A 25,250-nucleotide genomic window follows, 5' to 3' on the forward strand; every position below is an offset into this window, starting at 1 on the left:
ATTCTTAAGGAAACAGACCAGAATAAACTTTCAATTTTCTCTATTGGAATGAGTTAAACAAATGCCCATCTTTATCTGGTGTCTATTTAGAGCTGATGATAGACTCCACTACACTATCTTCTAGATCTGTTACCATCTTAGCTTTTCCTCTGGTCTGTCTTTGACTGGACTACCAGACTACTGTGCTTTCTTTTCATTTCTAACCTCTGAATTATTATTATTATGTAAATTAGATACATTTGCAAGACTCCAATTTATTCATTGTCCTGCCTGCAAAAAATGCTTTCTCTTGCTAAACAGTCCTCATAAGTGGAGTCCTTCCAGAACTTTGTGATGAAAACAGTCTGTCTGAACACGGTTGCCCGACTTTCTTTGTAATGCAGACAGTGATATCTGAAGTGACAGCTTTGCTGGCATGTGATCCGTGAATCATTAACGGCTGCTTTCAAGTCTTATTATAGTAGCACTTCAGTTTTGGTTATGATGATCCTCTGAGGCTCTGCTCCTGTGTGTCTGACAAGCCTAGTCCAGTACACAGCAGTGCAAACCCAATGCACAGTCATCAGTACAATGCACTCGAGATTATTGGTTAGTTCCTTCAGCTTTCCTGTGGTGGAAAATTGAACCACCACAGCCTGCACCAGTGGCGTTTAGTCTAGACTCCACCATTTACTGGCTTTAGTTTCCTCAGTTTAAAATGGGAAAATAACCTCTACTTAAAGGATGATGGCGATGCTAAGGAAAAAGAAAAAAATGTATTCAGAAAATAAGGAGCCCTGGTGGCACAGTGGTTAAAGCCCTCAGCTGCTAACTGAAACGTCAGTGGTTTGAACCCACCCGCTGCTCTGGGGGAGAAAGATGTGGCAGTCTGCTTCCATAAAGATGACAGCCTCGGAAACCCTATGGAGCAGTTCTGCTCTGTCCTATAGGGTCTCCATGAGGCAGAATCAACTTGACGGCAGTGGGTTTTGATACAAAGAATAGTGCAGAAACTGTTACTAGTAAAACTTTAATACATTGTAGATAATGTTACTGTTAAAAAAAATACTATGTGGATGATATTAATAATTCTGTTTCGTCTGAATTGTTCCAATGGTCTCTGTATTTTAACTTTTATCATCTTTCTAATTCCGTTTATGTGCTCTCCAAGATGAGTCTGTATAATAACATGTATCAAAGTGATGTCTGTAATATTTTAAATTTATAGATGTAACCAACATAAATATCACAGACAAGTGACACACACTGTCATAAATCATTAAAAATATTAACACATTTAATCCTCATAACAGTTTACAAAGTGAGTATTGTTATTATCCCCACTGATATATAGAAAGGTGATCTTATCCAGAGTCACAGAGCTGGTCAATGTAGGGATGGTTTCCACATCATTTAGTCTTCCTTCAGAGTCCGTATCATTAACCAACACACATGTTACTTCCAGAACAATTCATCATATTTATGTCTTGATTTACAGTTTTCAATTTTATTTTGGCTCTTGGCACCAATTCTGTAGTATAGGCTGGTCATCATCACTGTTTTTATTGAAAAAGAAGTTAACTGCACGTTGTCATGCCTCCACAGAACTAAGGCAGTGGACCGGGCAGGAACTCCATCTAAAGTCTTTCGACGACATGCAGTTCTCACAGTGTTAACGAAGGCTTGCCAAAATATACTGAGAACCAAAATTGTTGATTATTTAATCAGAGCAAATGATCTTATAAAAAGTTTCAATGAAAGTGTAAAATAGAGTTGCCTCCATTGTAACTATAACAAATTACTCTGTTTTATGGACTAATCACTTTATTATCATTTATTTTGTTTATCTACAAATATCACTAGACCTGAAATGACTGGTGTGCATTTGTAATGATTAGGAAGATCCTTCTTAACATAGGGTTTTTGGATTTAAAAGTATAGTTACAGAAAAGTTGTTTGAAAAAAAAAAAGATCTATTTTATTTAAAAATGATATTGCTATTGATTTCAAGAATGTTACCCCAGAGAGTATATTTAATCTATTCACCTTCCATGCAGACAAAAAGAGGTTTTTAACTCATACAGTCTAGAAACTGTGGGCCCATTTCTGAGAACTAGCAGAACGAAGCCTCAGCTACACTTATTTCAAAAGTAGTCCATCGACTCACCTAAATTTTCCTTTCGAAGATTGAGTAAAAAGTAACTGGAAGAAAAGCACTGCAAGGCTATTCACCTTATCTGCCCCTCAAGAAGAATACATAGCATCTTCTGCTTTATCTCAAGTACAAAATCACACAATCACATTGAATGGAAGCCTTGGCTTTGCTACTATCTACCTGACTTGCCAAGAGGGCAAAACATTTTTTCCCCCAATGGATGTATTTTCATGTTACATGAAATAATAATAGATGTAATAATCTAGTAGGTGTAACATGAGGTGGTAGACCTGAAAGTACTCTGAAAATTGGAAATCCAATCAAGTATTATGCACTATCATTCCATGTTTTACAGTCATCTCTTAATTACTTTAACGATGTGGGTAAGGTACAGATAGTACAAAATGGAAAAGAAAACAAAAAGCATTTATTTTGTTCTTTTGAAATCCAGTCAGAGAACTTTCACATGGAGAAAAATACACACTTGCAAATACATAGTCTTTCCTTGGCTTTTCTTTCAGTTCAGCCCCAGCGAGAGTGTGCTGGAAGCTTGTAAATGTGGAAATAGGATGCAAAGTGAGTGATCTGTTAACACTCAGTTCAGAGCTGACAGACTCTGTATTTGGCTGGCCATTTTATAATAAGAGGTGCTTGTCATGGATCAGTAGATCAGCATGAAATGTCTAAACCAGTAGAAGAATTGAAAATTCAAATAAAGAATCTAATCTTAGTGTTAAATTACTAGGAGTGATTTGGACAGTCTCTCTTGACCAGTCGTTTTATTGATTAAACTTTGTAAGAAACTTTAAGTTAGAAACTAATTTGGCATTCTGTATCCCCTCAATATATTTCCCTTCCACTTGGTTAAAGTTATGATGGAAATAAAGGAATAATCATAGATCAGCAAAAAAGAAAAACAAATCTCACTATGAGTCAGAATCAACTTGATGGCAAAGGGTTAAATGAACTGCCTTATTATTGGAATTCCCAACATTTTATCCATTTCCAAATTATTATTATCGGTTGTGCATTGTATAAAATTAATTTATAATGATCAGATTTCAGTAAACCCTCTTGCCTCTACAAGCTGATCAATTATGGCTGATGATTTGGGCAGATGAGGGATTTACTTGGCAATGTATACCTTAATTAGCTAATCGTGGTAGCTGCTAAGCACATCAGGAAATAGTTTATCTAATGAATTTAATATATAGTTAAACTGTCCATTTGAAAAGATGTGACCACTTCAAAAATGATATTGCTTAATGGAAAGTCATACAAATGATGCTTTGAGTGTGGCTGTGTCTTAGTTTCTTAGTGCTGCCGTAATTTAAAAACAACAACAACAGAACAAGTGCGTGGCTCGAAAGAACAGTTGTTTGGTTTTTTAAATTTCAGGAAGCTAAAAGTCCAAGTCAGGGTCTTGGCCATGTGGATTCTTTCTGTGGACGTCCCTCCTAGTTTCTACCTACAATCCTTGGTGTTCCTTTGCAGCTTTTAAATGCATATGTGATGTCTTCTCGTGTGTGTGTTTCTGTGTCTTTTCTGGTCTTTGTATAAGATACTACTCAGTACAGATTAGGTTTAGGACCCACCCTACTTCTGTATGTCCTCATTAACATAACAAAAGAAATCTCCTATTTCTGAGCAGGGATATGTTTATAGGTACATGGGTTAGGATTACAACATAACTTTTTGGGAGATGCAATTCAGTCCATAAAGGACTGCTTTTTCTGACACTAAATAACAATATTATCCACAACCCTAGTGGTAGATTAATACAGATAAAAAATTTTTTTTGGTTATTCATAAATAACCAAAGGACTAGGCATCACACCTTTTGAGCTTAATTTCTAAAATATATTCTTTAATATAGTTAATATTTTAATATATTAAACTCTTATAGGTATATAGTTTCCAAAAGGTTTCTGCTATTCTCTAGGTTGTCTTTTCTTGCTAATGTCCTTTGATGCACCAATTTTTTTTTTCCTTATCAGGTCTAATTTATCTATTTCTCTTTTGTTGTGCATACTTTTGGTATCATATCTAAGATTCCACTGCCAAAAACGAGGTCCTGAAGGTTTATCCCTATGCTTTCTTCTAAGAGTTTTATGAGTTTAACTCTTATATTTAGGTCATTGATTCACTTTCAGTTAATTTTCATGTATGATGTGAGGCAGGGATCCAATTTCATTCATTTGCATGTGGAGATCCTGGGGTCCCAGCACTGTTTGTTGAAGAGACTGTTCTTTCCCCATTGTGTGGACTTAGCACCCTAGTCAAAAATGAATTGGCCATTATTGAATGTATTTTTTTTAGTCTTTTTTTTATTTTACCTACCATACTAAAAGGTTCTTATTATCTTATTCTACAAAACTAAATGGATAATATATTAATATATTGTATTTAGTTAGTTCATTAAATACAATATCTAGTTATGATTTTTAAAAATTCCTATGGTTTCTATATCAGTTTCCTGGAATACATGTTAAAAATGGCTAAATTTCCTTGAAATATAAGATGGGGTATATTTTTTCCTAGGGTACCTAATCTCTGAAGTTAAATTGCTATAAAAGATGCTGTACAAGTGCAAATAGAAAATGAAGGTTTGATATTGAATTTGTAGATATTGTTGTATTGTGCCATTTGTCTAGATGCATGAAAACTTTGTACATCTTTAAAACTATGGAAAACACCCATATTTTAAACAATCTCTGAACTCTCTTCAGGAAAGGGGAAAAACAGTGGGATAGATATGCAAAAGCTTTTCCTGACTGAAGAAAAATAAAATTATTTTTACTGTAATAAGAAAGACAAATAAGTTGTAGCAAATATGTGTCACGTTCAGTTCAAAATGATGCCACCCTGCCAATTCTCTTATTGCATGCAAAGGGATTTGTAGAGTTAGAAACTTAATAGAAGGGATCTTGGGGGTTATTGGGCTGGCTCCCAGCAAAGTAGAAAATTCTAAAATGCAAGACCTTCTGAATTGGTGTATAACAGTATTTCCAAAAATAGCTCCCTGGTGCACTGAAAAGAATAAGGTGTTTCCCAAAAGCATCCAAAGGAATAGCTTATGTTTGTAAAGAAAGTCTTCCTGCAGTTTTGCCTACTTCTTTGATAAGATTTTTGCAACAGCATTTGAAAGAGCATTTTAGAAATTATTTTAAATACCTGTGTTATTTTGTACTTTTCCTCATTTAGATTTTAAGGTATTAATCTGGTAGGTATCATTCTTCAAATTTATGTACTGAGACTAAAACAATTTTCTTGATATTCCTTTATCGTAGGCACTTTTTACTGCTCCTTATCTGTTTCCAGACAGGCGTTTGCCAAATCAGTTTTCTTTGTTGCGAAGGCAACTCAAGTGAACAAAAACAATTCCCTTGACATAAGAGCCTTCAGATATAACCAGGAGCATGGATTCAGGATGGTTGACTGGAAGAAGCTACAGTTGCCATTGTGAGAAGGAATCAGGAGTAAAGCTGAGGGATGCAGAGGCTAGCACAGATAGAGAATGGGGATTAAGATATTCACACCACTGATACCTGCTTGCTTTGCATGTTGTGACTTCAGTTCATTCACATTATCTCCCCAGTCATATCAAATACATACATATATATATATATAGCCCGGTGGTGCCATGTGTAAGCTTTGGCTACTAATCAAAAGGTCGACAGTCTGAATCCACCAGCCACTCCCTGCAAACCCTGCGGGACAGTTCTACTCTGTCCTATAGGGTTGCTATGAGTCAGAATCAATTTGATGGCAATGAGTTTTTTTTTTTCTTTTAAATACATGGAGCTCTGATGGCACAAATCAAGGTCAGAGGTTTGAAACCACCCAGTGGCTTTGCGGGAGAAAAGACTTGGTGATCTGCTCATGTAAAGATTACACCCTACGACACCCTATGGATAGTTCTGCTTTGTCATATAGGGTCACTATGAGTCGGAATCAACTCGAAGGCACACAACAACATGTATGTATATGCATATGTGTATATATGCATACGTATATATCATATAAGCATATATATGATTGCAGGCTACCTAATTTCTTAACACATTTTATCCTTTAGAGATGTTTATTTAGAAGTGTTTATCTCTCATGCCCTTTAAAAAAAAATCGTTAGTAAAGCAGACTTTGGGAAGTTAAGATAATTTCTTCAGGTGTTAAAAGAAAAAATAAAAGAAAAATTTATGAGACAGAGTTCCATTCAGTAGGAGAAAGGAATTACAACATCAAAATATGGAATTAATTTCTTTGCTAGATAATGAACTACACATCAAGAAAAATTTTTAAACACATTTTATTTTTTGGAATTACCTGAAAAGGGATTTATTGGTGGGAGGGGTGGGGAGGATAGATGGTTGGATTCAATGGATTGTTAGATAGATTCAGATTCTAACAGTTCATGATTTGGGGACAGATGAATATGTATAATAAGCCTTCTTTAATTTGGGTTGTGCTAATTGAAAATTATAGTAATTGACAAAGAGATTGCTGGAAGGCAAAGTAAAATGATTAACTGAATGTGTTAATAGTGTAAACAACACAAGGTACTTAATCAACTAGCTATAAATTATTTTCAAGCCTCTCCTTAATAATTTTGGAAAGCTTGGTTCATGTCACTTGAGTTCCTATTTTATGCCAAGCATTGTCCCAAGTGCTATGAGAGATGTAGTGAAGAAAAATATGTGCCCCTTGTCATCAAAAGCTTACAGAATAATTGGGGAGAAAAGATTAACCTGCGGGGGAAAATCTGGAAAACACTGAACAGTGAGTCTGAAATCAAATAGTAAACACTTAGTGTCATATAAGTGCAGTGAGAATCCTAGGAATTCAGAATATCAGAAACTCTGGATCCTGAACTTATGTGTACATTTTCTAATGGTGTGAATTAGATCTCTGAACCTTGCTAAAAATCTGTAACTTGCCCATTCATGAGTTCACTTATGTATCATGTCCCGCAGTGGAATGTGGCCTCATGGGGGCTCAGCCATGTCCTCAGGACCTGTCATAGAGTGGCCACTCAGTAAACTTCTGTTGAATAAACAAATAGATGATTTTTTTCCCTCATTTACAATATAAGGAACTTTCCTATCTTTCCAAAGTTATTGAACATTTTTTGAAGACCAGTTGAGGTAATTTAGATGATATTATTTAAATAAATTTGCCGTAATACATAAATACAGTATATAATTGTTAGAAATTCATCTATCCACTTATGAAAGAGACAAAGGGTTCTATTAATAATCTCTTTTTGGCCTAACTCCAGACACTGTGGACAGCAACAAGTAATAAACTGGAAAATTTCCTTTTCAGTGGTCCCTATATGGGGCAGAAAAATATATCACCAATTTTACTGTTCTTACCCTCCCAAAAAAGGTTATTATTTGACCCTGGATGTATATATCATGAAAATTATTTTAAGTGTTAATTTTTTTTATAATGCAGGTTGCAATAGGTGGAATACGATGTTTTATTCCAGAAATGTTACTGAATTGTGGTCCTCTCTTTCCAGCTTATATGGGGTTATATGGCCTCAAGCAGTTTTCATTCTTCATTAAGCACAAAACTTATTAGCTACACAAGTTAGTTACTGGAGACATCTAGATCAAAGCTGAGGTAGTATTTTTCTATAATTAACTATAATCCAAAAAGGCACTTTGAGAAGTATCCTGGAGATGCCTGAATAAACCAAATTACATTTATTTTAATGAGAAATAATTTAGATTTCTGCGGTCCAGTAAAATATATAAAACTAGCATTATGTTTTCAAGAATGAAAATAAAAGAAAACTTTATGGTAACATTTTGAGTTGTTTATGAGACATGATTTAATGTTACTGAATTGTTACAAATTCTCTGAGAGTGGCAGAAATACCACTTTCTTTTAAGTGTATATATTCAAAATTACTTTGACTCCATAATGATGGCATAGTCTAATTTATCACCTTAGTTAAGTCTATCTGTGACATATATTACTCACAAGAAAGTGGTTTCTTGCATAAAAATTCTAGTTAGACAAAAGTTAGTTTTCTAAAGCTAAACTGAACTATCCACCCCTTACTGGTGGTCTCCAGCTGGTATTACAGAAGTAAGTGTGCCTCATAAAAAGTATCCGAGTACAACCTTCATTATTACAAATTCTGGTTAGTTGATTTCAGTATTGATGAGGGGATGAGGTGAGTCCAGATTTAAGACAAAGACTGGAGTGAATACTCTCTTCTGTAATGACTTTCAAACTTTTTAGAAGCCAAAGTCATCCTTTCAATTAAATTTTATGGGGCAACAATTTAAATTTTCTTTGTTTGGTAGAAAGAAAAAAGCAAAAACATAAAACCGAAAACTTTTTACTTGCTGACAACCTGATAAATCTCTACAGAAGGTACCAGTTTTCCAGAGAATGGGTTGAGAACTACTGGTTTAGTACATGCTTGGTGTGTTTCTGTAGCCCTGCTGGTGCATTGGTTAAGAGCTCAAGCTGCTAACTAAAAGGTTGGCAGTTCAAATCCACTAGCCGCTCCTTGGAAACCCTATGGGGCAGTTCTACTCTGTTCTGTAGGGTCGCTATGAGTTGAAATCAACTAGACAGCAACAGGGTTGGTTTCTTTTTTTTTTTTTTTTAGAGTATTTCTGAAATTTTACTTCTTTGTGGGCTCTGTAGGCATTGATTTAAAAGTAATTTATTTAAGAATATTCAAAAAATCAACATTTATAAAACATTCACAGTTTCAAGTGTTATTTAAATATGCACACATTATAACCCTTGTAATTTCGCAGTCCTTTGTATAAAACTATAGGGAACATTGCTAAAACTACTACAAGGAATTGTAGTTCTTGAAATACATGACACAGAGAGGTAATACTCTTAATGTATAATTAGCTTTTTCTTTTCTTTATTGAAGATTTTTTTGAAGAGCAATTTTATTTAGGTCTCAAAAACTCTATATTTAGTTGATCTCAGTGGATGGCACAGTATCAACATCAGTCTTTGGAAAGTCTTTCTTTGTGCTTTTTAAATTTTATTTTTCTATTGCAACCCAACCCTGCTAGGAATCCACTGGATTGTACTTATAAATGGGTTTCCAATCTACTTTCCTTACATCTACTAAGATATATGATGTTGAGCTGCTAATCAAAAGGTAGATAGTTTGAACTTACATACCACTCCACAGAAGGAAGATGTGGCAGTCTGCTTCCATAAAGATTACAGCCCTGGAAACCCTATGGGGTAGTTCTACTCTGTCCTATAGGGTCAGTATGAGTTGAAATCGACTCGACACCAACAGGTTTTATGTGTGTATGTATAGGTGCATATGTGGGTATACATGTATATTATTTTCTGCGCATGTTTAGCTTATATAAATGGCTTTGAGCTATAAATCTTATACTTTCTAAACATTTGTTGCATTCAGTGTTCAATTGAGCATCTGTCCATGCTGCTATCCACCTGGTGCATAGCTTCTGACTACTTCTTTACATATACATCTTTACTTGTGTATTTACCTAGATGGATTCCTGGATTGGTTCCAACTATTTAACACCACAATTAACACTGCAGTTAATTTAATAATACATTTTTTTCATAGTATTTTGTGGGAGTTTCTCTGATGTATTTAGAAAAATTAATGGATGATAGGTTAAGCACATACTAAGTTTCAACAAATACTAGAGCTTGCACTTCAGATTGACCATGTCATATTCAACTCCAGCCAGCAGTGGATGAGGTTTTTTAGTGCCCCATTATCATGGAATTAATATTTTCCTAAATTTATTATTTTTCCACTAACGAGTGTAATGCAGTTTTGCACTTTTCTTAATTTCCGTTCATCTATTAATCATTGCTATCTCATTAACTAGTTTTTCCTTTGTGCACTTACCACTTTACAACCTTTGTGCCATTTTCCTGTTGGAATTCCAGATCTTGATAATTTAGAGAAGTATCTGGTATATTCTAGAAAGTAAACTCATGCTATGAACTTTTATCTATGGTGCCATTAAAGAGCCCTGGTGATACAATGGTTAAGTGCTTGACTGCTAACCAGAAGGTTGGTGGTTTGAACCCACCCAGAAGCTCTACTTCTTTTTTCTTTTACAGCCAAGATAACCCTTTGGGGCAGTTCTACTTCGTCAGTCACTATGAGTTGGAATCGACTCGACAGCACACAATGGTGTGTGTGCAACAACAACAATAGTGCCACATGAGTAATAAAAATATTTAATTTTGAAGAAATAAATCCATCAATTTTCCCCCATATAATGCATGATTTCTAAGGTGGGAGGTAGTGTTAAGAAATATTTCCCAACTCCTGGGGTCACAAGAATATTCTCTCATATTTTCATTTATTAGTTTTATGGTTCTAATTTTTCTATTTAGGCAATGCTTAAATTTTCAGTAATAAAGATGTAGTACATTAATAATATAAACTTTTATTTTAAAAAAGAAATATAGAAGGAAGTTAAACTTAAAAGAACAGCTATCTAAGAAAGAAACACAATACCCAAGGAAAAATCACAGAAGAATGCCATTCAGAAGAAAAACTAAGGCAATTTGAAGAAGAAAAAAATATTGGCAGAATGTGTAAAATAATTAAAAAAAAATGATATCATTAGAAGAATAACATAGAATATCATATCTAATTTCAAAATATAAAATATTGTGTAATTAATACATTAACAATAATGCTTTACAGATAAATCAAGTATATTTTCCCAAAGAAATAAGGTTAGGAGAGAGAATCTCCAGAAAAAGCTGAGGGCAGCAATCCAAGCTGCATTTTTTTTTTCCTTATTAAGTTCATCTTAATCTATTTTAGGTTAAACACATTTAAAAAAACACTTTAAGGTGGATAATAATGTAAGCTTAGACATTGAGAGAGAACATGACTATTTATACTTAAAAGTTAACAAATTATTCTTTATAATCAACTTTTTTTTTATTATTCCAACCCTAAAATGGCTATTCCATCATCTAATAATGTTGAATGATACAGAACTTCCTGCTATAGAATGTTACTAATCATAAGGAAGGTACATGTGTTTTAACCTTTTTATATAACACTTCCTGTGGTTTATCTTCCCTATGTTTCTGCCTATTCCTTCTGTGTAAATTCTTTTCCCTTTTACACAAATCCAGCAGTGAGTCTCCCTCCCTTCACTTGCATCTGTCCACTGTATAATGTACCCCAACTGGCCCCAAACACTGCTATTTAAGGCTACATAATAAATATTAAATAAACTTCCATATTGGCTGTCTTTCTAAATTATGAATCCTTCAAGACAATTGTCATATTTTGTAGAACGTATTGAACTTTTCTAATTTTCATCCATCTGAATGACTGATACCAATTCATTATGTATTTATGCATTTTTCAAATTGTTCAACAAATAGGCTCAAGTACTTACAGAACACTTTAATAGTTATCTTAATAACCATCCCATTGGAATATGCTTTTTTGTTTTGTCAGGATTTTAAGATTAATGTGTTATTATAGACTAACCTAAGCCAATTTATCATTCACAATTATCAGGTTATTTTTGGTAATTAGTGGTATCCATCAGTGGTTACAGGTGGGGATCATCTGATTTATCTTCTACTATATCACTATTAGGATGACAGCAAGTGTCAGAAAGAATTCTGTACACAACCATTTATTTGCCAGCAGTCATAAGAACATTTTAAAATCTGTTGCTTAATAAAATCTCAGATCTCTGTCCTTTCAAGGGCTCTGACCACATGTTACAAGGAAGGCTCGCTCAGGCAAATGCAATAATATTCTAGACATAGGATGGAGTTAAATCTACTGTGGGCATCTGGGAGCAAGAGTGCTCCACCTCCATGGATGGATATGACAGTTTAGGAGCTGAGCTTCAGCACCATTCCAAAAAGCAAAAGTGAGGGGTTCAAAAGCTATTTTATACTGTTTATACAAAGAGGGTGTTATGGATTCAATTGTGTCCCCAAAAAATGTGTGTCAACTTGCCTTGGCCATGATTCCCAGTATTATGTGGTTGTCCACCATTTTGTGATCTGATGTGATTATCCCGTGTGTTGTAAATCCTAACTTCTATGATGTTAATGAAACAGGATTAGAGGCAGTTATGTTAATGAGGCAGGACTCAATCTACAGGATTTGGTTGTATCTTGAGTCAATCTCTTTTAAGATATAAAAGAAAGAAGTGAGCAGACAGGAGGGGGACCTCATACCACCAAGAAACAAGAGGCAGGAGTGGAGCATGCCCTTTGTACCCGAGGTCCCTGCTCTGAGAAGCTCCTAGACTAGGGGAAGATTGATGACAAGGACCTTTTCCCAAAGCCAACACAGAAAGCCTTACCCTAGGTTCCACACTGATGTCAGACTTCTAGCCTCCTAAACTGTGAGAAAATAAATTTATCTTTGTTAAAGCTATCCACTTGCAGTATTTCTGTTAGAGCAGTACTAGATAACTAAGATAACTAGATAACTAAGACGGAGGCAGAATATTTTAAAAATATTTCTAGCCAGTTCACATATTTTGAACATTGCCATTTTTGCCAATAAAAACCGGCTTTTAACTTCCATTATGATAATTAAGGAAACTTTTGGTATCCTTCGGCTGCTAACCAAAAGGTTGGCAGTTTGAATCCACCAGCTGCTCCTTGGAAATCCTATGGGACATGGTATATTCAATATTCTTAGCCAACACCATAATTCAAAGACATTAATTCTTCTTCAGTCGTCCTTATTCACTGTCTAGCTTTCGCATGCATATGAGGCAATTAAAAAATACCATGGCTTGGGTTAGGTGCACCTTAGTCCTCAAAGTGATATCTTTGCTTTTTAACACTTTAAAGTACTCTTTTGCAGCAGATTTGCTCCATGTAATACATCATTTGATGTCTTGACTGCTGCTTCCATGGGCGTGGATTGTGGATCCAAGTAAAATGAAATCCTTGACAATTTAAATATTTTCTCCATTTATCATGATGATGCCTATTGGTCCAGTTGTGAGGATTTTTGTTTTCTTTATTTGAGGTGTAATCCATACTGCAAGCTGTAGTCTTTGATCTTCAACAGAAGTACTTCAAGTCCCCTGCACTTTCCACCACCAAGGTTGTGTCATCTGCATATCACAGGTTAATGAGTCTTCCTCCAATCCCAATACCTAGTTCTTCATATAGTCCAGCTTCTCAGATTATTTGCTCAGCATACAGATTGAGTAAGTACGGTGAAAGGATGCAACTCTGACATGCACCTTTCCTGATTTTAAACCACGCAGTATCCTCTTGTTCTGTTCGAATGACTGTCTCTTGTTCTAGTACAGGTTCTGTATGAGCACAGTTAAGTGTTCTGTGATTCCCATTTTTCTCAACGTTATCCATAAATTGTTATGATCCACACAGTTGAATGCCTTTGCATAGTCAATAAAACACAGGTAAACATCTTTCTAGTATTCTCTTTCAGCCAGGATCCATCTGACATCAGCAATTATATTTCTCTTTCCAAGTCTTTTTCTGAATCCTGCTTGAATTTCTGGCAGTTGTCTGTTGATTTACTGCTGCAACCATTTTTGAATTATTTTCAGCTAAACTTTACTTATGTGTGTGATACTAATGATGTTGTTTGATGATTCTTGCATTCTCTTGGAGCACCTTTTTTTTTTTGGAATGGTCACAAATATGGATCTCTTCCAGTTGGTTGGCTAGGTAGCTGTCTTCCAAATTTTTTACATAGACAAGTATCTTAGTCATCTAATGCTGCTATAACAGAAATACCACAAGTGAATGGCTTTAGCAAAGAGAAATTTATTCTCTCAGTCTAGGAGGCTAGAAGTCCTAATTCACTATGCCAGCTCCAGGGGAAGGCTTTCTGTCTCTGTCAGATCTAGGGGAAGGTCCTTGTCATCAATCTTCCCTGGTCAAGGAGCTTCTCAGTGCAGGGACCCCAAGTTCAAAGGACGTGCTATTCTCCTGGCTCTTGTTTCTTGGTGGTGTGAGGTCCCCATGTCTCTCTGCTTGCTTCTTTTTTATATCTCAAAAGAGATTTACTTTAGACACAATCTAATCTTGTAGATTGAGTCCTGTCTCATTAGCATAACTGCCGCTAATTTCATCTCATTAACATCATTTGTTGTTATTGTTGTTATGTGCTGTCGAGTCGGTTCCGACTCATAGCAACCCTATGTACAACAGAACGAAATACTGCCTGGTCCTTCCTGTGCCATCCTCACAATCGTTGTTATGCTTGAGTCTATTGTTGCAGCCACTGTGTCAATCCATCTTGTTGAAGGTCTTCCTCTTTTTCATTGTCCCTCTACTTTACCAAGCATGATGTCCTTCTCCAGGGACTGATCCCTCCTGATAACATGGCCAAAGTATGTGAGACGCAGTCTCTCCATCCTTGCTTCTAAGGAGCATTCTGATTGTACTTCTTCCAAGACAGATTTGTTAGTTCTTCTAGCAGTCCATGGTATATTCAATATTCTTCTCCAACACCACAATTCCAAGGCATCAATTCTTCTTCGCTCTTCCTTATTTATTGTCCAGTTTTCACATGCATGTGAGGCAATTGAAAATACCATGCTTGGGTCAGATGAACCTTAGTCTTCAAGGTGACATATTTGCTTTTTTTTTTTAACATCATAGAGGTAGGATTTACAACACATAAGAAAATCACATCAGATCACAAAATGGTGGACAATCACAAAATACCGGGAATCATAGCCTAGCCAAGTTGACACATATTTTGGGGGGACACGATTCAATCCATTACAAGTGAGCACTTCCAGCATTGCATCCTTTGTTGAGATGTCTCAGTTGGTATTCCATCAATTTCTGCAGCCCCTTGTTTTTCGCCAATGCCCTTTCTAACTCCAGGTCTTTGCACATTTCATTATAATATTTTACTTTGTCTTCTCGAGCTGCCTGCTGAAATCTTCTGTTCAGCTCTTTTATGTCATCATTTCTTCTGTTCGGTTTATCTGTTCTACATTCAACAGCAAGTTTCAGAGTCTCTTCGGACATCCATTTTGGTCTTTTCTTTCTTTCCTGTCTTTTTAATTACCTTTTGCTTTCTTCATGCATGATGGAAAAAATATATTTGAGATAATTTTAATTGGAAATGTCATGCTTATTTGAAATGAATATATTAATACTTTTATCAATTTTTTTGAGAGTATTAAGCACATCATATAGCACTTTCCCAGATTTTTCTTGGTTGACCCTTACATAGAGCACATGTTATTGTCATCATTTTATAGGTAAGAATTGGCTCGCGTGATTGTGGAGGCTGGCAAGTCTAAAATCTATAGGTCAGGAAACAGGCTGGAGATTCCTGTAGTCTTGTGTCCTGAAATCCTTAGATTAGGTGACAAGAAGAGGGGAGGAGTTCTGGTAAGATGTCTGGAAGCAGAATGTCCAGTAAGGAGAACTCCATTTTTGCCTTTAAGGCCTGCAAATGATTGGATGAAGCCCTCCCATGTTATAGAAGGTAATTTGTTTTACTTAAGGCCAACTGATGTCATCAAATGTAACTACTTTATACAGTGAAACCTGTGAGAGCCAGAACTCGACAAGACTGCCTTGTTTTTTCAGGTCTTGAAAGTTTTCCACCTTTGACAAGATGCAGTCTTACCACTTTTCTGTAGCTCATTTTAGTGAAAAATATTTGAGTTTTCCTTCTCTGACAGGTTTCTGCCTTACATAGGTTCCGACTTCCACAGGTTTTACTGTAGCAACATCTAGGCTGGTGTTTGAGCAAACAGCTTGGCACCATAGTCTAACCAAGTTGGCACACGAAATTAATTGTCAAAGTTCCCCTTTCCATATCTAGTCGACTTATGCATATGAATTATGATATCAACATAATAAATTAATATGAAAGAAATAACATCAACTTCACATCTTGTTTCAGAATTTCATTGGAGAGTTTTTTCTATTCAAAATTCAGATTAAGAAAATATTTAAACACAATTTTTTAAAAATTCAGATAGAAGCTAAGTATTTTTATAGAATATTCATATATCTTTACATGTGCTTGTGTGTGTGTGTGTGTGTGTGTGTGTGTGTGTGTGTAAATCCGGCTTAAATAAATAGGAGCTGAGCTTATGTTACCGAACACAGTGGGTTCCCCACTTGTACTCTTGTTAAAAATAACTAAGAGTCGAGTGGATTTAAAGAAAGGATAGTTTATTACTCTCAGCGAATAAGGAGACAGGCGAATCACTCCCAAAGCACTGTCTCCCCGAACAAAGGGCTGTAGGAAGTTTTGTACTACGTGGGAAAGGGGAAGTCATACATATTCATTAACTTCATACATATTCAAAAAGAGGTCAGGCTAGGATTTGGCATGGAAGTGGCTGATGGACTTCTCGCTTCTGAAATAGACTGGGTCACTGCTCTATGACGTATGTTGGGTGATTTTGGTTCCTCGGCATGGGTCTTTTGGTTCCTACACAATACTTATTATGGGTTGGGGCCATCTGGTGGTCAACCTGGTCTCTTACCGCACATGCCCAGGATTCTAGTTCTAATTGGCTGTTCTGAAAGACAGCTGCAAGTGGGAAGATTAGGAGGAAGTAGCTTAAACTTTAACCTCGAGTAAGGTAAACAATGTTTTGTGATTGACACCATTCTTCCAGAAAAATTTTTAACTGATATAACTCGTTGTTTAAGGCCTTTTCTGTCTGTAGCTGGTCTCACTTAGAGAAAGAAAGATGAGGGGGTGGAATTCAAAAATACTTTCCTGTCACAAATACCACACATTCATATTATGATGATGTACTTCACTGTTGGCATTTTTTTCTTTGAATCAGGGGTGGTGTGAAATTAAATAGTGTAAATTGAAGCAAAAGGATATACACTACTAGGAGCATTATGCTTATTATAAATGTTCTATGGAAAATTGTTTCATTTGATTGGGGAAATCAAGAAAGTCCTATTAAGATGAATACAGCTTGAAAATAGGCAAATATACTGGATAATCCTTTAAATCCTATTAGATGATTCTTTATTTTTGTAGGTTTTGTTTTTACTGAGACTTCATGTTTTTCCTCTTTATTTTTATGAGTATGTTTATTAACTTTCTTTTGGTTACCATGAATTTTACCCTTATCTTTCTAAGTTTGAAGCAGTCTACCATTACTTGGTATCGCCTTGCCTTCCTCTCCATTAGAAGGTTCTATACCTACACCGTTTATTCCCTCTTTTATTGTTTTGATGTTGTTGTATTTACTGATTAACTGCTCTGATTCCCTGTTGTATTTCTTTTGGTTTTGGATAGTCCTCGAGAGTTCATTTCCTAGATTGGTATCTGGCTCGTACAATCCTGCGTCCTAGGTCCTGCCTGAGGGCTGAAGTTGTTTGTTCTCAGATCAAAAAACTCCCTTTAATAATTCTTGTAAGTTTGGTTTGACTTTTACATATTCCCTTAATTTCTGTTTATCTGGAAATGTCCTAATTTTGCCATCATATTTGAGCGAGAGTTTTGCAGGATATATTATTCTTGGCTGGCAATTGTTTTCTTTCAAGGTTTTATATATGTCATCCCATTGCCTTCTTGCCTGCATGGTTTCTTCCAAATAATCAGAGCTTATTCTTATTGTTTCTCCTCTGTATGTGACTTCTTGTTTTTCTTGAGCTGCTCTCAAGGATTCTTTGTTTGTCTTTGGTTTTAGCGAGTGTGATTATGATATGCCTTGGTGATTTTCTTTTGGGGTCTATCCTATATGGGGTTCGTTGAGCTTCTTGGATGGCCAGGTTTTCATCTTTCATGATAATGGGGAAGCTTTCTGTCCGCAGTTCTTTAATGATCCTCTCTGTGTTTTCTGTTTTCTCCCCCTGTTCTGGAACTCCAATCACTCGAAAATTTTTGCTTTTGATTGTATCCCACATAACTCTCAGGGTCTCTTCATTTTTCTTTGTTCTTTTTTCTGAGTTTTCCTGAAACAGAGTTGTATCCAAGTGTTTGTCTTCAAGTCCACTGATCCTATCTTCCAGTGTTTCAAATCTGCTTCTCAGCCCTTCTATGACACCATCCATTTTTGAAATCTTGTTTATTTTTTGGATTTCTAATTGTTGTTTTTGTATAATTTCTAGTTGTGAATTTATTTTGGCATTTTGTTCCTGCATTATTTTCCTGAATTGTTCCAATTTTTTGTCTGTATTTTCCAAGAATTTGTCTATTTTTTCCTCATTTTTTCTGCTTTTTGCTTCAACTCTTGGAGAATTCTGAGTATTAGAGATTTGAATTCCCTATCAGGTAGTTCTAGTGACTTTTCTTCCACTGGAAAGTCTTCTGGCGTTTTATTTTGGACACCTACTGGAACCATCCTGTCCTGTTTTTGTAAATGTTTTGATATTGTCTGCTGTCTTCGGGGCATTCAGTAGTTATTTTTCTCATTTATTGATTGTAGATTTGTTTGTTTTGTCCCTTTTTTTTTTATTTCGCTATGTCTGAGCAGGTGGGCTGTGTGTTCTTTGTTGTTTTCTCATCTGTGGGCATGATACTTTTTGCCTCCTTCTCCAATTGTCAGGGTCAGTCGCTCAGGTATGGTACAGCAGGGCAGGTCTAGCTGAAGAGGAGTTACTGGGACAGGTTGTTTGTGGCACTTACTACAGCCACCAGGGCGGGTTGGTAATCAGTGCAGGACAGGTTCCAGTAGGCCTTTCCTGTGCTATTTGGTGGTGTGATGTTAAGCACGCGGTGCAGGTAGGCAGGATGTAGTGAGGAGATTGTTATGTGTGGAGCTAAGATGGATATGGGAGAGAGGAGAAAGGAATAGGAGCCAAAAACATACAAATAAACAAAAAAGAGTGCTAGGGGAGCTTGCTGTTAGAGTGGAGAGATGAGAGACTATGAAATGGAGAAAAACAAAAAGGGAAAGAAGAAGAAGAAAAAAAGAAAAGAATGAATAAATAAAAATCAGAAAGGAAAAAGAACAGCAAAGCTCCCAGGGATGCCCCCGGTGCAGCTATGAGGTCTGGGGAAGTTGTTCTCAGGTGTTGCAGTACAGCCTGGCTAGAAGGCGAAGAGGTATTCAGCACCAGATCTTCAGGGAACAGAAAGAGAAAGAAGGTATAGAGAGACGAGAAACTGAGTAATGAAGAAAGACAAAAAGGGAACAAGAGGGAAAAGAAAACAAAACAAATTAAAAAAAAAAAAAAAGAACAAGAAAAGCCCCCCAAAAAACAGAAAAAAAAAAAACAAAGAAAGAAATGTCCTCAGGGATCCCCCTGCACGTCTGCACAAGCCAAGGGGGTAGGTTCCAAGAAGCGCAGCACTGCCTGGCCAGAACAGGCCCCAAATCAAGAAAAGGAAAAGAAAACAAACAAACAATTCAAAACAAACAAACAAAAGCCCCGGGATCCCACCAGCGTGGCAGCCCAGACCAGGAAGCAGTTTCTCACTCGAATGGAGCTCCACAGCCCCTCAGAAAGAAGCAAAGATTGCGCACAGAGCCAGGTATTTGAGCAAAAGGAGGGGCAGGTGGTGAGAGGTAAGGAAGAAATCAAAAGCAGCAGAAAAAAAGCTACAACAAATGGCACTCAGAGAGCCAGCCAGTGTGGGCGGGTGGAATCCAAGCAGCTGGTACTTCCCGGACAAGAGACTGTGGCCGTGGGAAGCAGAGGAGACCGAGTGGGGGTGAAGAAGAGCAGGGGGTGGGAAAGCGTATATCACAAATTACCGGTTGTTCTGTCTCCTGTGAAGCTGCTTTCTCATAACCCCTATTTGCTGGTCTCTGATAGGACTCCAAGATGGCAGATCCATGCTGTGTTAGCTGATACGGGACCTCTGCATGAATCTCTCCTCACTCTCCATTCTCTGTCAGTTTTCTCACTCCATTGGTGCTTGGCTGAGTTCTTTCTCTCTTCATTTGATGTTTTAGGGTTTCAGGATTGCTGTTTTCTCTGTTTCGCTTAGTTTTTCGGATCTTTGCTATGGAGAGATGGCGTGGTGCTTCTGCCTAGAGCGCCATTTTGCCGGAAGTCTCTAAATCCTATTAGATGATTCTTTGGAATGTACACCAAGTTTTACTAAAGAAAAAGACATTGTAGCAATGTATCATATCATTTACGTATCATGTATATATATTACATATACAAATACAAATATGTAATTTTAAGCCATATCCATCACAACATGTTAAAAAAATTTATAAGGGAAAATGGTGCTTATTCCCTAGCCTATGAAACATTGTATTTAATTTGTATATTTTTTGAGGAAAAAAAAAAGAAAGAATATAGACAATGGAATTTTAGTAGCAGATCAAAGGCATTATGCTTTATAAAATAAAGCACTTTAGTTTCTTTTGCTTCATACGGAGGATGAGGCAATCTAATATGCATTAGAGGATTACTTCTTTGAAAGGAATCAAAGTTTTCTTTGGCATTTGGATTAGTGATTTATATGAACTTTTTTTTGTAAACTGTATGTCTTTCAGGATTAGGATAATCGATTTTTATTTTTCCTTGTTGTTTGTTTCTTTCTGTTTTTCTCTTAAGGTGATTATGTTTTCTTTCTTCTTATATTCCTTCTTTCACTTCATTCACCCTATATTAATCAGACCAGCCAACTGTTTAAAATCATAGAGCAGAGTCACTGAATAACTGCAAGGAGAGTTAATAAGAGTTGGTGAAATTTTTCAGACACTGGGCATAACAAAACGAGAGCCGGAGCTGGCGAGAGAATCAGGTTTGGCAAATGAGTGTTTTCCAGCCACACACTTCTATTAATCAGCTCTGTCCCTCTCCCCACCCACAGACAGTGCCCTGTGATCTTAACAATAAATGGCTTTTCTCACTGAAAGATAAAAACCACTATTATGTAGACTGTTCACTTCTTTTTTTTTTTTATGAAGCCCCAGTTCACATTCTGTGTCCATTCATTTTAAGAGTCTTAATACATGGGTCACCATGAGTCTGAAGAGACTTAAAAGGCACTGTTTTTGGTTTTTTTTGTAATGCTTTTTGGTGAATTTATACTAGAGTTAATTATTAATACTATTAACCCTTTCCTGCCATACTGTTTTTCCATTTGTTTTTGGCAGTTTTATATTGTTGACATTTTTACATAAAGAACTTTTGTCTACATAGTCAAATACATCTATTTTTTTGTAATTTCTTCCACTTAAGTTTAGAAACATATTTTCCTAACTAGAAATTAAGTAATATCCTCCAAGTTTCTTCTAGTTGTTTTTTAAATATAGTTGTATTTTTACATAATTAGCTACTTAAATTATATTTATATTTTGTGTTGTATTCAGCTGGAGGCAAACAGTTAAACATTTTTTCCAGATAGAATAATGACTCCATTATGATATCTTGACTATCTTTTGCTTTCCCTGAGTTTGTGATATCTCCTTTATTATAAACTAGTTTGCATATATACATTGGCCTGTCTATAAATTTGCCTGTTTATTTTTGGGTCAGTATTATACTTGTTTAAGGAGGCTTGGTGGCACGATGTTGAAAGCTCTTGGCTGCTAACTGAAAGGTCAGTTTTGAACCCAGCAGCTGCTCCTTGGGAGAGAAGACCGGGCAATATTTTCCCTTAAAGATTATAGTCTAAGAAACCCTATAGGGCAGTTCTACTCTGTCCCATGTGTTGCTATGAGTCAGAATCAACTGGAAGCCACACAACAAAAATAACAATTATACTAATTTAATCATTTTCGCTTTTAAACCTGATTAAATATTTAAGAAGGCTAATACTCCATTCTCTTCAGCCTTTGTAACCTGTTTATTCTTTCAAATAAATTTTCAAGTAATATATTAAACGTTACAAACAGTGTTTTCAGATTTGGTTTTGGAATTATGATGAAACTATGTTCTATACTGGAGCAATTGACAACTTTTTAATGTTTTCTTTTCTGTGTATTCATAATTTATTTCTCTCTGTAAAGACATGAAGTTTTTCTTTGTAAACTACATTTAGTTATCAAAGTTATTCCTAGGTTGGTGTATATTGTCTATATGTGTTTATATATGTATGTGGCAGTGTATATTTATACATGTTTTTGTATATTTTTTCATTGTTAATAGAATTATGTTTTGATTTTAGTTTTGAACCCAAGAATATCTTCACCAATAATCAAAGTAATGCAAAATAAAAGTACAAAAATATATGTGCAGGTGTACCCAAATGGTTAAGTGTTCGGCTACTAACGGTATGGTTGGCCGTTCAAATCCATTCAGAGGCCGCTCTAAAGGAAAACCTGACACTCTACTTCCAAAAGAGAACAGCCATTGAAAATCCTAGGGAGTGCAGTTCTGCTGTAAGACATGTGGGGTCACCATGAGTGGGAATCAACTCAAAGGCAGCTGGTTTGGTTTTGGTACTTTTGTTCTTTAAATTAGCATATTCAAAGATGTTAAATGACATTGCACGTAGAAGGCTTAAGTTGGCACAGTGTTTTGGGGGAAATAATTTATGTGTATGAATCAGGAAATTCTGACTGTAATATTCCATGTATAGTTATATATGTGAAGCAAATAATCAGAAGTATGAATAAGGATTTATGCAAGAGAATGTTATATTTTAAATACAATCTCTATGTTGAAGATCCCCAAATTTATATTTTTAGCCAGGACTTCTTTGAATTTCAGATTTATACATTAATCTGCGTACTTGGCATTTTCACTTAGATGTCAAAGTTAAGGATGTGGAAAATGGACATGGGCTTGACCCCATCCTGTTCCTTTTACAATCTGCCTCATCGCCACTAAATGACATCTCCTTTCTACCCGTTGCTCAGGCCAAAAAAGCTGACAGCATCCTTGATCCCTTTTGTCCCCTTTTGCCCCACATCTGATCTAACAATAAATAATAAATCAGAACTTGATGACTTTTCCCCACCTCCACTGCAACACCCTGAGCCAAGCCACTGTCCTCTCACCTGTTTTACCGCAGTAGCTTCTCAGTTGGTGTCCTTGCTTCTGACTTGTTGCTTTCAAATCTGTTCCAACCAGGAGTCACAGTGACCTTGTGAAAACACAAGTCATACTGTGCCACTCCTCTGCTCAGTACCTGCCAGTGCCTTCCTGCTGATTTAGAGTAGAAGCCAAGTACTTACGGTGGCCTGCAAGACCCACAAATTCTGACCTCCTTTATCTCTTTAACCTCATCTCTTACTTCCATCCCCATCAATCAGTATGACTTGCTGGTCCTTGAACATACCAGGCACATTCTTTCTTTCTTAGAGCCTTTGCGTAGTCTTTCCTCTGCCTGGAATGCTCTTCTGCTGGTTTTGGAATAATTTGTCCCCTCACCTCCTTGAGGTCCCTGTTCAAATATCATCTTCTCAGTGAGGTATTCTCTGGCCACCTAAATCCCAATGTGTGACCTCCCTCTGACACTTTCTTTCCCTCTTCCCTGATTTCTTTCTTTCTGTAGCAGTCATCTCTACCTAAAGTACCACATGTTTTTAAAAATTATTTATCATGCTTGTTTTTTTGTCTCTTTAGCTAGGATATAAGTTCCATGCAGACAGATACTTTTGCCAATTTATCCAGCATGTAAAACAGTACTGGCACATTGAAAGGACCTCCATAACTATTTGTTATAAACAATCTTCCAAAAACAATGTCTAGTACTAAGAGACTGGTTTAAAAAGTTATGAACATTCATGGGATAGATTTCAAATTATTTTTTGTTGTGAAAAATTTATAAACAATCTTCAATAAAGAATGCTCAATGTTAAGGAATGATAATAAAAAAGCTATATTAAAAAAGCTATGAACATTCATTGGTAGAATATTATGTTGTCATAGAATTTATAATTATAGAAAATATTTATGATACTGTATTAAGTATAAAAGCTAAATATAAAATAATATATATGGTATAAGCTCATTTACGACTGAAGAAGACAGACTTGATAGAAATATGCTGAAGTTCTAACATAGATTAATCTAGGTATTATGGGTAAATTTCATTTTTCTTCTTAATATTTGTCTGTTTTATCCAAAATTTTCTAGAATGAGCTGGATGAGTTTTTATAATCAGAAAAAAAAAAAAGGACAAGAGATACTACAGCTATGTTAAAAAATACTGATTAAACAAACAAAAATGATACTTATTTGGCTTTTGCTTAATTTTCTTATCAATTTGGTCCCACAATTACTGTCCTCTTCTATGTGCCAGACACTGTGGGGAATATAAAGAAGAAAAAGATGAAAAAGTCCCTCTCTTCAAGCCCTCAGAGCATAAGGTAAGAGAAAAAGGACACATTCCATGACTACAAGGGATTGGGACAGGGTGTTGGTGATGCAGGAATAGAATGCTCCTCTTCCATGGGAAAGATAGAAGTTCAGTTCCTGGCTAAGGCACCTGATGAGCAGCCACTACCCGTCTGTTAGCGGAGGCTTGCATGTTGCTATGATGCTGAACAGATTTCAGCAGAAGTTCCAGACGAACATGGGGAACTAGTAAGAAAGACCTGATGATCTGCTTCCGAAAATCAGCCGACAAAAACCCTGTGGACCACAATGGCCTGATCCCCAATCAATCTTAGAGATGGTGCATGACCAGGCATCGTTTTTGTTCCGCTGTCCAGGGGTAGCAGTGAGTCAGGGGCTGACCCTGCAGCAGCTAACAACACAAAGGGTAGTAATGCAGGCTGTGACAGAGGCTCAAGCAAGTGTCCAAGGAGGGCAGGGGAGAGAGTGCTCCCACCTGGTGGCACTTACGTTGTTGTCAATGAGATTGCTCTTCCCATCTCAAAAATGTTCCAGTCAAAGGATGGTGGAACCCAAGTAATCACACAGTTTGCATGACAGCATGTGTCTGCTCCATCGTACTCAAAAATCACACTGAAAAACACTGAAATTTCAGGAAAAGTGATGTTAGTTCATAGGGATACCACTCTAACCACAACCATGTGGACGTGAATTAATCCAAAGCACCAAGCACCCACTGTAAACCAGGCACTGTGCTGGGTGCCAAGGATACATGCAGAACAAGGTTCAGTCCTTGTCCTCAGGGAATGTCATGGTTTGAATTATGTCCCCCAAAAAATGTGTGTATCAATTTCGCTGGGCCATGATTCCCAGAACTGTGTGGTTGGCCTCCATTTTGTGATTGTAATTTTATGTTAAAGAGGATTAGGGTGGGATTGTAACACCACCTTTACCC

The 25,250-nt window shown here is 36.3% G+C and overlaps 1 long non-coding RNA gene across 1 annotated transcript in view; it reads left to right on the top strand.

Annotated features, from left to right (window-relative positions):
* LOC111821703 (uncharacterized) overlaps window positions 1-25,250 on the top strand; it is a 138,586-nt gene that overhangs the window by 112,425 nt on the left and 911 nt on the right. The window contains exon 2 of the long non-coding RNA XR_002825050.1: window positions 24,261-24,327. This is a non-coding gene — a long non-coding RNA (uncharacterized LOC111821703). The remainder of the gene's footprint in view (window positions 1-24,260; window positions 24,328-25,250) is intronic.

Source organism: Trichechus manatus, unplaced genomic scaffold (assembly GCF_000243295.1).
Source record: "Trichechus manatus latirostris isolate Lorelei unplaced genomic scaffold, TriManLat1.0 scaffold00099, whole genome shotgun sequence".
NCBI lineage: Eukaryota > Metazoa > Chordata > Mammalia > Sirenia > Trichechidae > Trichechus > Trichechus manatus.